We start from the raw sequence: 14835 nt of genomic DNA, 5'->3' as shown, positions 1-14835 counted from the left end.
CGACTGGTGACGCGTGTATCCACCGCTCCACTGGACAGCCATTTTTCATACACAGCAGACAGACCAGTGCCACTCGCCCATTGAGTATGGGGACAAAACAGTGACAGCATGAAGACTGATAGTATGAGAACTAGATGTACCGCAGAGCGGTACAAAATATGACCGCCGCCCAGTCCAGCACATTTTTTCCACAAAAATAAATCACGCTGAAAGGCCTATATGATTCTAACTGTCTCACTAAATTGCATTATCCACACTCAATTCTCACTGGTATCTGCTAGACAACAAGTACCAAAACATGATTAGTTCATAGATTTCACATGTAAAATTCATTTTATACAACCCCACCCCCATTTTGCCTGTTCATAATTCTGAGAAATTCTTGAATTGTGTGCATGTGTGAGTGTACATGTTTATGTTTATGTGTGTGGGGTGTGTGTGTGTGCGTGCTTGTGTGTTTGCCTGCGTATGTGTGTTTGTGTATGCATGCGTACATATGTCTACTGTGTGAGTATGTGTCATACGTATGATTACTGTGAATGTATGTGTGTGCGTGTGTATCTGTTTATGCACATGTGTGCACATGGAATGGGTTAACATGACCCCTGTAGGCAAACATACGGAAAAAATTGGTCATCCTAGGCCCTACGGTTCTCAAGATATTCACAGAAAACTGTCTGCCCTACCCTCCTTTCGGGGGGTCCAGTACAGCGGGGGGGGCTACAGATCAAAACAAAAAACGATGGTTTCATGCTATCCATGTGGGTATACATGCCCACCAAGTTTCGTGTACCCCGGTCTTTCAGTGTCCCGGGAATCCTTGTTGGTGTACGGTCACTAAATGTACACATAAATTATTTTATTGCAAGGCCCCCCATGAACGAAAGTTCACAAAACTTGGCATGCATTCGAGGGTGTCATAATGATCCTACACTTTCAATTGCAGTTTTGACCATGTCAGCCAGTTTTGAAAACACCTAATTTTTTTGCTTTTTTTAATTTTTAACTAGGTGGCGCTTATACATGTTGGGATGGGTTGACATGCCCCTTAAGTCAAAAAAGGTGGACAGATACCTGATATTGATTACAACACCTTATATTTATTAATTTGTTTTTGAATTCCACTAAACTTGGTGTGCATTCAGAGGGTTTAACTAGGTGCAGTTTTATACATGAAATGAGTGGCTATACATGAAATGAGTGGTTATGGAATGGGTTGACATGGCCCCTTGAGATCAACATACAAAAAAAAAATGGTCCTCCTAAACCTTTCGGTTCTCGAGTACGGGTCTACGGTTATTCACAGAAAACTGTGTCTGCCCTACCCTCCTTTCGGGGGCTGCAGTCCAGCGGGGGGGCTACAGATCAAAACGAAAAACGATGGTTCCATGCTATCCATATGGGGTTACATGCCCACCAAGTTTCGCCCCGGTCTTTCAGTGTCCCGGGAATCCTTGACGGAAATTTGGACATGCGAAAAAAAAAAAAAATCTGACTAAACCTATTCGACCGCCGCTTCGCTGCGCGGCGGTCATAATTACAGTGTGACTGTCTGTGTGTGTGTGTGTGTGTGGGTGAAAAAGTACTGCATCAGAAATCATTAACATGTGGGAGTTTCCCAGGTCTGCACTCTTATCTGCTTACTATGGAAATTCCAATCTTCTCTGTGAAATTCTAAGCAGTGACAATATAACTATAACCCTTATAAAACATGATCATAATAAAATATGGTCTCCATTTTCTTGATACAAACTAGTATTTTTGAATGTAATATGAGGCTAGAATCATAGTGCTGTGCTACATCACATCTAACACAATGCAACTTATGACCACAGCAAGTCAGTTTACACTGTTCGGTTTGATAAAATTGGTTTGGTTTGGTTTCATGGAACTGATACGCACCAAGTAATATTGTGACTGTTGGCTTTTCGTACCTTTAAAGGCAGTGTGTGTAATGTATCAGGGCCTAGGGTCTGTATCAGGGTCCCCATTTTGACTGTCAGTGTGTAGTCTAGAATTTTCCTGAAAAAGCCCTCATTGTAGTGTAGGATTTTCCTGAAAAAGCCCTCATTGGGTCGTGAGGGTAAATTCCAAACAATGCACTGAAGCTTGGATAGGTTTTCAGATGCTGGTCTGTCTGTGTGTGTCTCTGTGTGTGTGTGTGTGTGTGTGTGTGTGTGTAGCCACTCCGTTGACAAATCCCTGTTTTGAAATACTTGCTCAGTACTGATGTTGCCAAGTATAGCCATTAGCCCCATGCTTTAAAAATCCCACATCTCTGCAAGCCTTATCTGAACTAAACAAAGGGATTTTTAAACCAATTGGCTTATGGCTTGTTGGTCAACAAATCTCTTCAGCATCAGAAAAAATAGGTTTGGCAGTTAATTCTATGGTTTTGGTTAAGCATTCTGTATTGTTCATGCTTATAGAACAGCAGTATGTTTGGATGAGGAAGAATAAAGCATACACTGAAAAGTGCACCCTGTCTAAACTGATACATGGCAATGACTAGGTGATACTCTAGGCCAGGGGTCAGCACCCTTTTTTGCCTGGTGAGCCACGTTTACCAAATGTATTATTATTTTTAATCTCAGAAGAGCCACATAAAGACGGTTACAAGAAAAGGTTTGGATATTTAACATACAGTTACTTTCATTCAACAGAAGATTTTTAAATAACCTACATTTTCTACTAGTTTTAATGTGCAAGTAACTTGAAATTTAAGTAAGTGGAATGACAGAAGTATAGGCCTTAGGGCTTCTACATACTCGACGCACCCGACCTGTAGCGCGACAACGTGACGTCAAAATGACGTAGATCCTGCTGGCGCCCCAGGATTGAAGCCAGGTAGTGCGAGGTAGCGCACCACTCATTTTTTTCAGACAGGTAGCGACAAAGGCGGAAACAGGAAGATGGACTAGTTCGAGGGCAAGCGAGAGTTGCAGTGTTTTGTTACAGTCGTGAATTTTTAATAGTTTGCTGGATAAGTTAACAAAGTTACCAGTGAGAGTTGCAACACATGGAATTAAGAGGAAAGAATAGAAACGATTTATTTTCAAACAAAGGATATCTATTAAGGCCTAAACAAAATCTCTTTCCACTTCAGGAAATTACACAAACTCAGCCAGCTGCTAGCTAGCTAGTCAGCTAACTAAACTGTTTAAATTATTAAAATTTCCCTCGGGATGACTAAAGTATCTATCTATATATCCATCTATCTATCTATCTATCTACCTGTGCACACACCTTGGAAACTAGATGATAATGATGATGGTAGTTGTGAATAGTAGCAACCAAAGTCTGAAGGACCATCACAGTGGCTAGCTAGGTAGCTACTCGTGTTTCTTACTGCAGCTTCTTCTGCTGTGTAACATAGTTAGCGTTAGTCTTTTCACAACAGCGACACCTCTGTTCAGGAGAATATTGCAACTAGTGTCGCGACCACCACGCGCAAGTATAAATGGTTACGGCGCTTCTGTGACGTCACATTGTCGCGCTACTGGTCGGGTGCGTCGAGTATGTGGGACGTTTAACTGTACGTAAACACCGCCACCGACTTGAGCTTCCAAAGAAGCTCTGGTTGCTCTGTCAAGGACGCTTGTCAAAAAAGTCCAGGGAAGCTTTGGACGCTTTGGCCGCTCTGACGTGACAGCATTTTACGTCCATCGTGTTCTATCTTGATACTTCCGTCTATTCGATTGGTTGCTGGTCTTTGGACGCTGAACCGCATCATAGCTCATTACCATAAAGTTGACTGACTTTCAACTTTTTGTTTGACGCTTAAGTCGCTCAAGACGCCCAAAACGCGACGCCGACGGATTTGACGCTTCTGGCAGCTGAGAGAAGCTGGCTTCCATTGAAAATGAATGACTTCCTGACTCTTTGGTAGCTCAAGTCAGCGGCGGTGTGTATGTACAGTAAGGCTTTCCATGTAGGCTAAACACCACCCCCTATTTTTCCAGTGTCCTTTGGTATGCAAAGTAACATCATAGTTAACAACACAACACTCAATTTTCATTGACATGTCATTGGCGAAATTGAACATTAGGCCTACCAGAGATTAGATTTGGTGATGGCCTTGGAGTCTGGCTGGCTCATATTCAGTGAGGTGTTTAATGCAAGAATTGAGGCTGTCACCATTTAAGGGCAACTCCAAGCAAAACTGTCATATCCATAACGCCAACTCATGTGACAGTTTTGCGCGGAATTGACCTTAAATGTGAGTGCAGGTTTGTCTTTACATTTCTCACATGCAAGTGGAACAAACAGGGTTAACACAGCAATACTAACTCGTTGCAGTGTGCGTTTCATAACGGGCAGTTCATTTTGCGTTTTCAGAATCAGTCTTCGGATGGAAACTTTCCCATTTCAGCCTTGTGTTCGTGCTCGCAAGCTGTGGTTGCTGACGTTTCCTTTTTGACATTTTCCTTATATAGAGGGAAATGGAGGGAAATCAGTGATTACAGTGCATGAAAATGCACTGTACGGCAGTTAATGCCAAAACCGTTTAAAGAAACTTCATTCAAACTATGTGGTCTTACTTTTAGGCTGACGTAACTTTTTCCTTTTGACATTTTCCTTATCTAGAGGGAAATGGAGGGAAATCAGTGATTTTGTTTGATATTTTACATGGCAATGAACCACGAATGTAACAATATTGTGCAGCTACAGTTACAGAGTCAAGTGAGGTGGAAAGTTATATAGGCTAAATTACTCAGATAGACTTACAATATTACATTTTGAAAATGAACAAACTAAAATAAAATACATTTTAATTAAATACTCATTAATTCATTTCTATAAAAGCTGATCATTTACCTATATAAACTATCCATCAGAGGGATCAAAGAACCAATATAGTTTGTTTTTATCTGTATGATATTTGACATCATTTTTTTGCATTTTCTCGAGAAACCGCTGGTTGCCGACCCCTGCTAGGCCTATTTTGCTTCCTCTGGCACCAGGGGTGAAAGTAGTTTTTATTTCTTGGTGGTACTATGATATAGAGTTATAATGTAAATTTCACTTAGCCTAATTATTTATTTGTTTGTTTATTTACTGTATTATAGTCTACTTATCAAGCATTAACTAGGACTTCTTATCACTCTAGTATCACTAGATATCTTTAACCCACCTGTATCTGTTTTTGATTATGAATAAATTGCAAACACTTAATTTCAACATTTATTTATTTATTTAGCCTAGTTACTCTGCTCGCTCCCACTTCCAATCGTTTTTTTATATAGGCTACTGTATATCATGAAACACGTTTCTTTGAGTCATGCCTTTTTATTTGGGAGACTGCAGCATACTGTAGCGTTTCACTATCATGAACTGGTTTATTGTCACAAAGCACACAATGCAGCATATAACACAGCGGGCCGTGTCATTATTGCTGCGCAAGATCTGGTTAAACCGTACACGCGCTGTCTGTCTCTTGTCTCTCCAGCGAAACACTGCACACATAAAACCAGAATAGGCTATTGAAACATCAACATATTTTTCTTTAGCCTGTATGTTTTTTTTTTATTTATTTCGAGACTTTCTAAGAAACGTCCGTCTGCTAAAACACTTTGGATACCAGTGCACGTTAGGCAATTAGGCTACTGTCGCGGCGCTTATAGCTTGCTCGTTGTCTGTCCAGCTGCACGGGAGGTTTAGACACAATTTAGATACAGTTCAGAACGATGTATATGAAATATATTTTGGGGGAAACGTGTTGCTTCTGGTAATTTGACGTTAGCAGTTGTGTTGTCATGCTGAAAGTGCAATATTTTTCAGAGACAGTATAGTTTTCTTTCCGGTACAGCGTACCCTCTCCAAATATTTTAGTGGTACTCCGTACCGGCCAGTACCGGCTTACTTTCACCCCTGTCTGGCACCGATAGTCAGCTGCATATAAAGGGGTAGGTACAGTCCTTAAACTATTTGGACATCCTTGGAGAAAACATCATACTGTCCATAGAAACCAATAGAAATGTAAAGTGAGTATGAGTTTGAGTCTTGAGTATAAGTCTATTGTCCATTAGAAATGGACTGATATTTCTCAGGAATGCTACTACACATCTGACTACCCATATAATAACCTTAGCACTGGATTTAAACAATGAAAAGTGTGCTTTTATCAGTACAAACCCTTTTTGTGAAGGGTGCCAAGACTTTTGACTATCAGTTTCACAGCATTCACTTTCCGCAGCATTTTGGTGATATTGTGTTGAATTTGGGGAAACCAATTGTTGTTTCAGTTGAGATATTGAAATGGTCCTGGTTTGTTTGTTTTCTCAAAAAAACTCCAAAAGTGTGTGTATTTTGCCTAAAAACCAACATTTCTGAAGGGGTGCTAATACAATTTGTCCGTAAATCTTCTAGGTCATACGTTCATAAGGTTGGTCTGGATCAACCTTAAGCTATACGTTAACATAATTTCAGATAAAAAAAAAAAACACTTTAGAGCCTAAAACGGTCATGTTAGTGGCAAGACATGTACACTATTGCCAAGAAAGACCTACACATGTGTTGCATTGCATTTTGTGCTCATTTCATAAAAAAAAAAAAAAATCTAAATAAACCAGTTAGCCCTATTTGTTACCCATTAACGTGTGAATATATAAGTAGTATGTTGCCTACAGATGTCATACTTGGAACTTATTCAATTTTGACTTGCATATTTCTTGTTGATGTTATGATAACCTGCACTGCCATGTCCATCGTACTCGCCTCACGCATGCTCAGACCTACATAAATGACAATAATCAATGCCAGAAACGTGGATGGTTCGAGAAAGGCTGGAACACAGCTAGAAAGGTAAACAAGTTTTGTATGGTATGCCTTTAGAGTCTTCATAACGTGTTTAGAGACGTTATTGGAAAATCCAACCCTGGACCCTTTAAGTTCACCTTTAATTTCCGAGGGGTTTAACCAACGGTGAAATTAAACTTCACTTGGAACATTAACTTCTTACCGAGTCCTTTCAGTAGTACAGGTAACAAATCTATCTTCTAAAAGAATGTTTTAAATGCAGTCGTTTGTACAACTTCAAAGGAAAATACATGTCTGTGCCATTCATTTGCACAAAAGTGTTGCCAACCATCCCCCTCTGTCTGTTGCTCCATAACAGTTAGTTCCTGGGAGAGAGGACACCATCATTGGTCTGGTCCCTGGGCAAAGCCATTGGTTGGTGTTCTCAACCTTTTGGGGGCTAAAGCACACCAAAGATCAAACCAAACAGCCAAGGCACATCGACTAAAGATTATTGATTGTAAAGTATGTCACACACATTATTATCTAAATAACAGGAGTGTTCATTCTCACCATCCCCCTGAGTCTCTGTCTGTGAGCTTTTAAATCAAGAAGCTGTGTCATTGATGCATTTAAAAATAGCTCTATAGCCTATTTGATGAACCTGTGTGTTGAAGGGTAAAGTGTGGAAGTGCAGTCTTGAGCTAGGTGATCACACTCAGGAGGGGGCGAGAGGAAAGCCAATATTTTGCAATTAAGATAATAAAAAATAAACAAAAAGAAAAAAAAATAGAAAAAAATACTTTCCATTTAGTCCAATACAATAATTTTAGTTCCTAATGTCTGGGAGCACTGAGAGGCCATGTCCTGACGGATCTGCTGACACAAGAACAAATTCAAATGCATTCTCAGATTGGTCTGGTAAACCCATCCTAAAAATAATTAATTCATTAAACAAAATGTATATGAAACAGCAAAAATATTAATCACTTCCGGTTGACCCGGAGGTTTCAACGACATTTAAACTGGACAGTCGCGGCACACATTCTTTATACAAACAAGACGAGACATGACAAAACACCGGTAAGACAAACATAACGCTGTGATAACACATGTATCTATTAAGCTAAATAAACAGAACAGTTAAGACAAAGACATTTGTGTTACGTGGTTATTTTAACAGAATATGTGACGCGAATAGTAAATGATTGTAAACGGTAAGCGATGTAATGATAGTGGTTGGTAGCATGCAATAAATCACCGTAGTGTTTGATGGTATGTCGACTAGTTAAACAGCTACGGGATTACGGCAGAGGTGTATGATGAATGACAATGTTAACAAAAGATTTTACAACAGTATGGAGGTGAACTGAATACATAGACACATCAGACAAACACACACAGGTAACAATGACACTCAGTCTGTTTGTATACTAAAGGTAGCGCCTCGCTACCGTGACTGTGGGTATGCACCCATCACACTGTATAAAAGCACATTAGGTTCCTCAAAATTCCAAGACACACCTCACTTTGCCTCTCGGCACACCGGTGTCGGCACACCGGTTGAGAACCACTGGGCTGGACAATGTGCAGAACAGGCATGGTTTGCCGTTTTCTTAAACTACTGACAAATGTCTCAAAACAACTGTGTTAAATATCTGATCGCATTAATACAGAGCTGCCTTTTCGTTGTGACATGTCCACCTTTTCTGCATGGAGAGTCAGAGATATATGCATATTAGAAAGTTAATTAAATTCCTGAATAAAGCAAAGCAATAAAGCAAAACTAAAAAAAAAACTAGAAAAAACACCTTTCTTATAACTTAATTACAACACATGTTTACACAGTTGTCTTATGAACCTGGTACATACCAACCTGTGTATTTGTCAATAAGTAGGCTTCTTACAAATGCAGACGAACCAGTCTAAGAAGTAAATTGCATTTGAAGCAAATATCAATATTCTGAATCACCACACTTACGAATAGCCATCCATGTTCATCCATGGCCACCAACATTTGGCCAGGTGTAGATTGGGGTGATCCTAATTAACGACTGTCTTTGGAGGAAGGACTCTCTGAGATTAGAACTCTGAGTTAGAAGTAATCATGCTTTCCTTTTAATGCTATAACTTACATAAGATTTAGACTTGTCTTGAAAGTGTTGTGAATCAGAATCCTTCTGTAAATGTATGTACTGTGTGTTTCTTATGATCATTTGTGATTTTATTGTGCATCCCTTGTGTCTGTTTGTAGCCTGTGTATCCTTGAATTCAATAGGAGCCTATCTCCAGGTGTGAAAACATAGGCCTCTGAGAGACATCCCAGAACAAAGAGTGATCTGACCTGACGAAGGCCTAATCCTCATCCTCTGTGTAGTTAGAGATACTGGTGGAACTCTTGGGTGAAGCTGTCTCTCTCCCTTGACGCGCCTCATTGACAAGAATAAACCCGTTTCTTGATTGACCTTCATCTTGACTGAGTTTCCAGCTAACTTTGGTACTAGAAAATTACCAACATGGATGACTAAATAGATCAGACACAGCTTCACTGGCCAAGGATGTTGATGCATACAAGGAATGCGGCTCCAATTAGTGCCTCTCAAGAATAAGAGCTAGGCTACATACAAAATGTTGCAAATGGCTAATATAAATTGCCCATTTTCACTGTGATAAGAAAAATAGGAAGTGCTACATTTTCTGTGCAGTAGCTTTGCTGCACACCGAATCAGCAGATTCCAGTGACTGATTGTAAGCTACAATGACATCCTCACAAAACAGACATGTTGTGCAACGTGTCCATGGAGAAACACTATGTAGAGTACCTCATGAGTGTCCTGTCTGTACCTGAAAATCCCAAAGTAGAGTTGTAGGCTACTCAAGCATCAGCCAACATGAAAGGTGAACACATAATTAATCCCCAAACTGAATGCAAATGCACCAGTTTGGCTGAAAGGAAACAAGATAGCCTACAGAGGAGAAGACGTGAAAGAAAACAAGATAACGAGCCATGAACACTATCAAGGTTTTTATCTGTCTGCTGTTTCTTTCAACGAGGCGCAATTTCAATTTAAATAGCCTGTCATATAGCCTACTCGTGCCACATGGCTATGTAGCCTATAGCTTGCCGAAACATGCCAAGGTGCAGACATCGCTAAACTATCGCTTTATTATCATAGTAAAAGAGCAGACTAATTTACGAGTGTAAATGGTGATGGGATTATAGGAAACAGTCACTAATCCTAATTGCGCGCAAAAACATGGTAAAACTAGGCTCAATACGACCTTTAAATGGTCCATGGCTAGGCACGAATCTGAAAAGACCGTTGCATTGCGAGACAACAATGCCTGTAGAGGTAATTTGAAGGGATATAGCTAATAACCGTATTGCCCCTACTTAGGAGTTCGTTTTGAAATCTTCTGCGACTGCGATACGCGTCCGAGTGTCTTGAGAATGAAGTCCACTCCTTACCTACGATTCGCGCCACAGAGAAACTAATTCAAGCGTTACTTCACCCGCGCGTAACAGACTGTGATTTCGGATGTAATATGATGGAGTGTTCAAATCGAGATCATTATTCTCTAGGCAAAATAGCCTAGATACCTACATTCTCACTTCTATTACGAGTTTAAGCCGGCAACTGAAAGAATAATGACAAAGGTTGCCATCATTTGGTGCTCATTAAAGGTGCTCATTTCATGAACAGCCGATTGAAAATGTTCAAGCGGTTGTAGAATACCAAGCAATATCTTTTGTTAGGGAGGGTGCTCGTATTTGAATCTTTGAATAAGCTGTCTCGGTGTCCATTTACAATACGATAAAGCTATGACATGCTTCATTTCAAATTCAACTGATGAAACCAACGCATCGGCCTTAGTGAAAACGTTAACCTCATTTCTAAAAAAAGAAGCCTAAATCAATACACAGGCCTACAGCAATTGATTAAAATCACCTGGTCCACTTGTGTAACCTACATCTAACGTTACGACAGTTAATAATAGGCGGCTTTATACCGTCTGCAAATCTGGGGAGAACAATGACATACTGATTTAGAAAAAAAAGAACAGGATCTTACCTGCGAAATTAGACTGCCATCACCGTTCCGTCGAAGCTCGTGTGAAGGTGCAAATTATTGTCCGCATTTATGGACTGCATGCAAAAGGCATGTTTCCACGTTGGTCCGTTTGATGACTATAACACCTCGAGTAGTGGAACACACACACTCTCAGCATTTGTCACATTGTTGTTAGCTTTTCTTCCAGCTGCCTCGGCTGCGTGTATTGGTGGGCGGAGCTAGATGAAGCGCACTAGCAGCAGCGTTACAACATATCAACTGACACAGTGTTGAAACTCAGCCGTGGCAAACGATAACTTAGTCGCTTAATAAGAATAATAACAAAGGATGGTAGGCTATCCATTGTACATCAAGCGACAGTGGCCACAGATTCATATTTGAAATGTTACAAATGGACCAAAGTGGTGTGGTGCTAGACAACTAGGGCTCTTTTCACACACACACACACACACCCATACATTTTTTTAATGTGGGAAATTTAATCAGGTTTCTTTGACACCTTGTCTGCTTAAGTACACTACATATGATGTTGTCACTCAAAATGTATGTGTCATAAATGTAAAAGAAACAGAGAAAATAAAGCTACAAAAGGCATCAGTATGAAGCGTGGGTGCTACAGTGTAACTGATTTCTCTTGTTTTTTTTTCATAAACAGTTTTTCCTACTGCTTAGAGCAATGTAGAACAAAATGGTCAATCTTTTTCACAGAAGCCAGGACTTTACCCTTGATTATATATCGTCTGGGTGCATAGCTACACTAATTACTATTTACAACAGTTTTGTCCTCACTTGAAAGGAGGTGATGGTGAAAAGATTCACAGGTTGTGAAAACATGCTGGCTGCACTATAGTCCAGTGGACAGAAAGGTGAACCCGGAAATGTTGAGTGCACCAACATTTTATGATGGAAATATATAGTATGGGTTCCCAGCATGCAGAAACTGCCGGATGCTAATTTGCGTATGTTGGACAATTTGTGTAATTGAGCTAATTAGCATAAATTAGCATAATCACCTATATTGATCATATTATAAGAGCTGCTTGGCCAAAATGGACCATGCTAGTATGTTTTTAGGGGTCACTGGAGATGCTGAGTCCATATCTGACATTTTCAAGATTCAAAATCACTATTTAAACTTGGTTTGGTCACGTTTTTACTCTCATTAAGCTGATTTTGCTGAGTTTTTGGGGGCGATTTTTGGAGGATAAATTTTCAGTGTTTAGGAATAATTTGGATCCTCAAGTTATTTCTGAATTCCACAATCATTTTGGAAATAGCTATTTACTGGCCCTCTGCTGTGACTCACAATTGAGTAACAAAGGGAAGAACTAGCCTCTACTACTCCTCACTGTCCTCATCCGTTGTCCTGTCGCCATCTTCTCCAGACTCTTCATCCCTGTCCTTCTGCTGTTTTTGCTCAAATATATTGCCACATGTAACATCACTGCCTTTGCTGAAACAATAATTAGTACAGGCCAGGCCTGCAGCTGCACAGCTGCACTTTCCAGATACATGTATACACAGTTTTAACACAGCTTTGCAGTTACAGCTGATAACATCTAACAAATCAGGAGGAGCAACAGGACTTGAATCGAGGGTGGGCAAGTTCCTCTCCTTTCTTCATACCTGTCTTCTAACTCCCTCCAAACGCGGTTATATCCACAGCCGGTGGATCAGGACGGTCTGCTGCTTTCAAAAGCAGCACCTGTAGATGGGCACGTTTTCCATGGAGGAGCAAGTTGCGTTCTGTAGGAGACAGTGTCTTCAGTGCTGGAGGAGCTGGGAGTGGGAGACCTCACCGCCAGGGATGAATTACTGCACGGGCCTACCGGGCCCGGCCCAGGGGCCCAAGAGGTCAGGGAGCCCTGAAGCCCAAGCCTTTGCATTAAACGGCCATGGCCGTCGTAGCCCCTTGAGTTGGCCTTGACGCCCCTTTGAAAATCAGAGGTTTACAGGCCACGGTGGCCTTGGTGCCCCCTTCTTTAAATATTCTGCTTTGTGTCCTACTAATAGCAATATATATTTAGCCTATGGCTTGTCAAAATTATCTTAGCATTCACAGCGCAAATTACGCAGTGGAGAAAGTGACAGCGCAAGAAAGAAAGTGCGTCCAAATTAACCCATTCTTCTCAGTTGAACTACTCGCTAAGTAGCCTACTCATCACACAGACATCACAAGTATCACATGAAAGAGCTTTTTCTCAGCTTTTAAACGATGTTAGCCGCTAATTGCTGTGGTGAACGGTTCGCGAGAAAAGTAAATAATATCATTCAATTTAATCATAAATTCTACCCTGGAAAAAACGGTACAGAATCTCAGCTCCTCCACATAGCGGATGTCCTTCAAATTGTAAATGTATCACTGCTGTCTGGCACTTTTCCTAAGTCACTGAAAACAGCTGTTGTAAAGCCACTTCTCAAGAAGAATAACCTGGATGCCTCCATGCTAAACAATTACAGGCCCATATCCAATCTACCAAAATGATCTGGCAAAATTATTGAAAAAGTAGTCTTTAATCAATTAACCACCTTCCTAACATCAAATCGGTATTTTGATTACTTTCAGTCTGGTTTTCGGGCAAATCACAGCACTGAAACAGCTCTCATTAAAGTTTCTAATGACATACGCCTCAACACAGATTCAGGTAAAACATCAGTCCTAGTGCTACTGGACCTTAGTGCAGCATTTGACACTGTTGATCACAATATTTTACTACACAGACTAGAACACTGGGTTGGATTTACAGGCATAGTTATCAACTGGCTAAAATCACATCTACAAGAAAGGAGCTTCTTTGTTGCCATCGGAAACTGTACCTTAATACCAACGTCCTTGACCTGTGGTGTTCCCCAGGGGTCAATCTTGGGGCCACTATTATTCAACCTCGATATGCTCCCACTTGGACAAATCATTCAAAATAATTTGATTTCATATCATAGCTATGCAGATGACACACAAATTTACTTAGCTCTATCACCAAACGACTATGGTCCTCTTGAATCTATGTGTCAGTGTATAGAACAAATCAAGACCTGGATGTCTCAAAATTTTCTTCAGCTGAACAAAGAAAAAACTGAAGTAATTATATTTGGTAAAAAGGAGGAAAGACTTAGGGTTGCCACTCTCCTTGACACAAAAGGGTTGAAGGCAAAGGATACTGTTAAAAATCTTGGTGTATTAATTGACAGTGATCTAAATTTCAACAGCCACATGAAAGCGATAACTAAATCAGCTTTTTACCACCTCAAAAATATTGCCAAACTCAGAGGGCTGGCTTCCAGTAAGTCACAGAATTGACTTTAAAGCACTATTGCTTGTTTATAAATCAGTAAATGGAGCAGGACCTAAATACTTGTCAGACATGCTTCAGAAGTACACACCTTCTCGTCCTCTCAGGTCCCAGGTGAAAAACCTGCTAGTAAAACCTACAGTTAGAACTAAACATGGTGAAGCAAGCTAAAAGCTGCTATGCGGCTCAGCTGTGGAACCAACTTTCGGATGACATCAAAAAGGCCCCAGCTGTAGCCAGTTTTAAATCTAGACTTAAGACCAAACTGTTCTCAGATGCTTTCTGCTTACTGTGCCGAGTTACAAATTCTGAATCTGCCTTGATAATTATTCTACCTTGTCTTTTATTACTTTTTTTACTACTTTTGCCTTTGTTTTTTGCTTACTAATTATTCTTTATTTTTAAATGATTTTTACCTTTGTGTTTTATGTTTTCTTTTTATTATGATCTTTACCTTTTAACTATTCTTTGACTATATTGCCCTTCTATGCTTTTATTTGTTATTATTGTTTGGTTTTGTTTATGTAAAGCACATTGAATGACCTCTGTGTATGAAATGCGCTATATAAATAAACTTGACTTGACTTGACTTGACTACTGAAGGTCTATCTCCCTACCCATTCATCTCGGTGGAATACTTCACGAACCCTTCGTTTAACATATGACAAACCATATATCAGAATAAACAGCAGACCTTACCGAACAGAAAGGTGTAAAGCAGTCCCCTGTACAGT

General features: G+C 40.2%; 1 protein-coding gene across 1 annotated transcript in view; it reads right to left on the bottom strand.

Moving 5' to 3' along the window:
• Nucleotides 1-11015, bottom strand: part of st6gal2a (ST6 beta-galactosamide alpha-2,6-sialyltranferase 2a) — a 58653-nt gene extending 47638 nt beyond the window's left edge. Inside the window, exon 1 of the mRNA XM_048239104.1 lies at nt 10812-11015. The gene's annotated coding sequence lies outside the window, so the exon portion shown is untranslated. The remainder of the gene's footprint in view (nt 1-10811) is intronic.
• Nucleotides 11016-14835: the final 3820 nt, after the last annotated feature.

The sequence above is a fragment of the Alosa alosa genome, chromosome 3 (genome assembly GCF_017589495.1).
Source record: "Alosa alosa isolate M-15738 ecotype Scorff River chromosome 3, AALO_Geno_1.1, whole genome shotgun sequence".
In the NCBI taxonomy this organism is placed as follows: Eukaryota; Metazoa; Chordata; class Actinopteri; order Clupeiformes; family Clupeidae; genus Alosa; species Alosa alosa.
The sequence above is the reverse complement of the archived record's forward strand: the minus strand, read 5'-3'. Positions and strand labels throughout refer to the sequence as shown.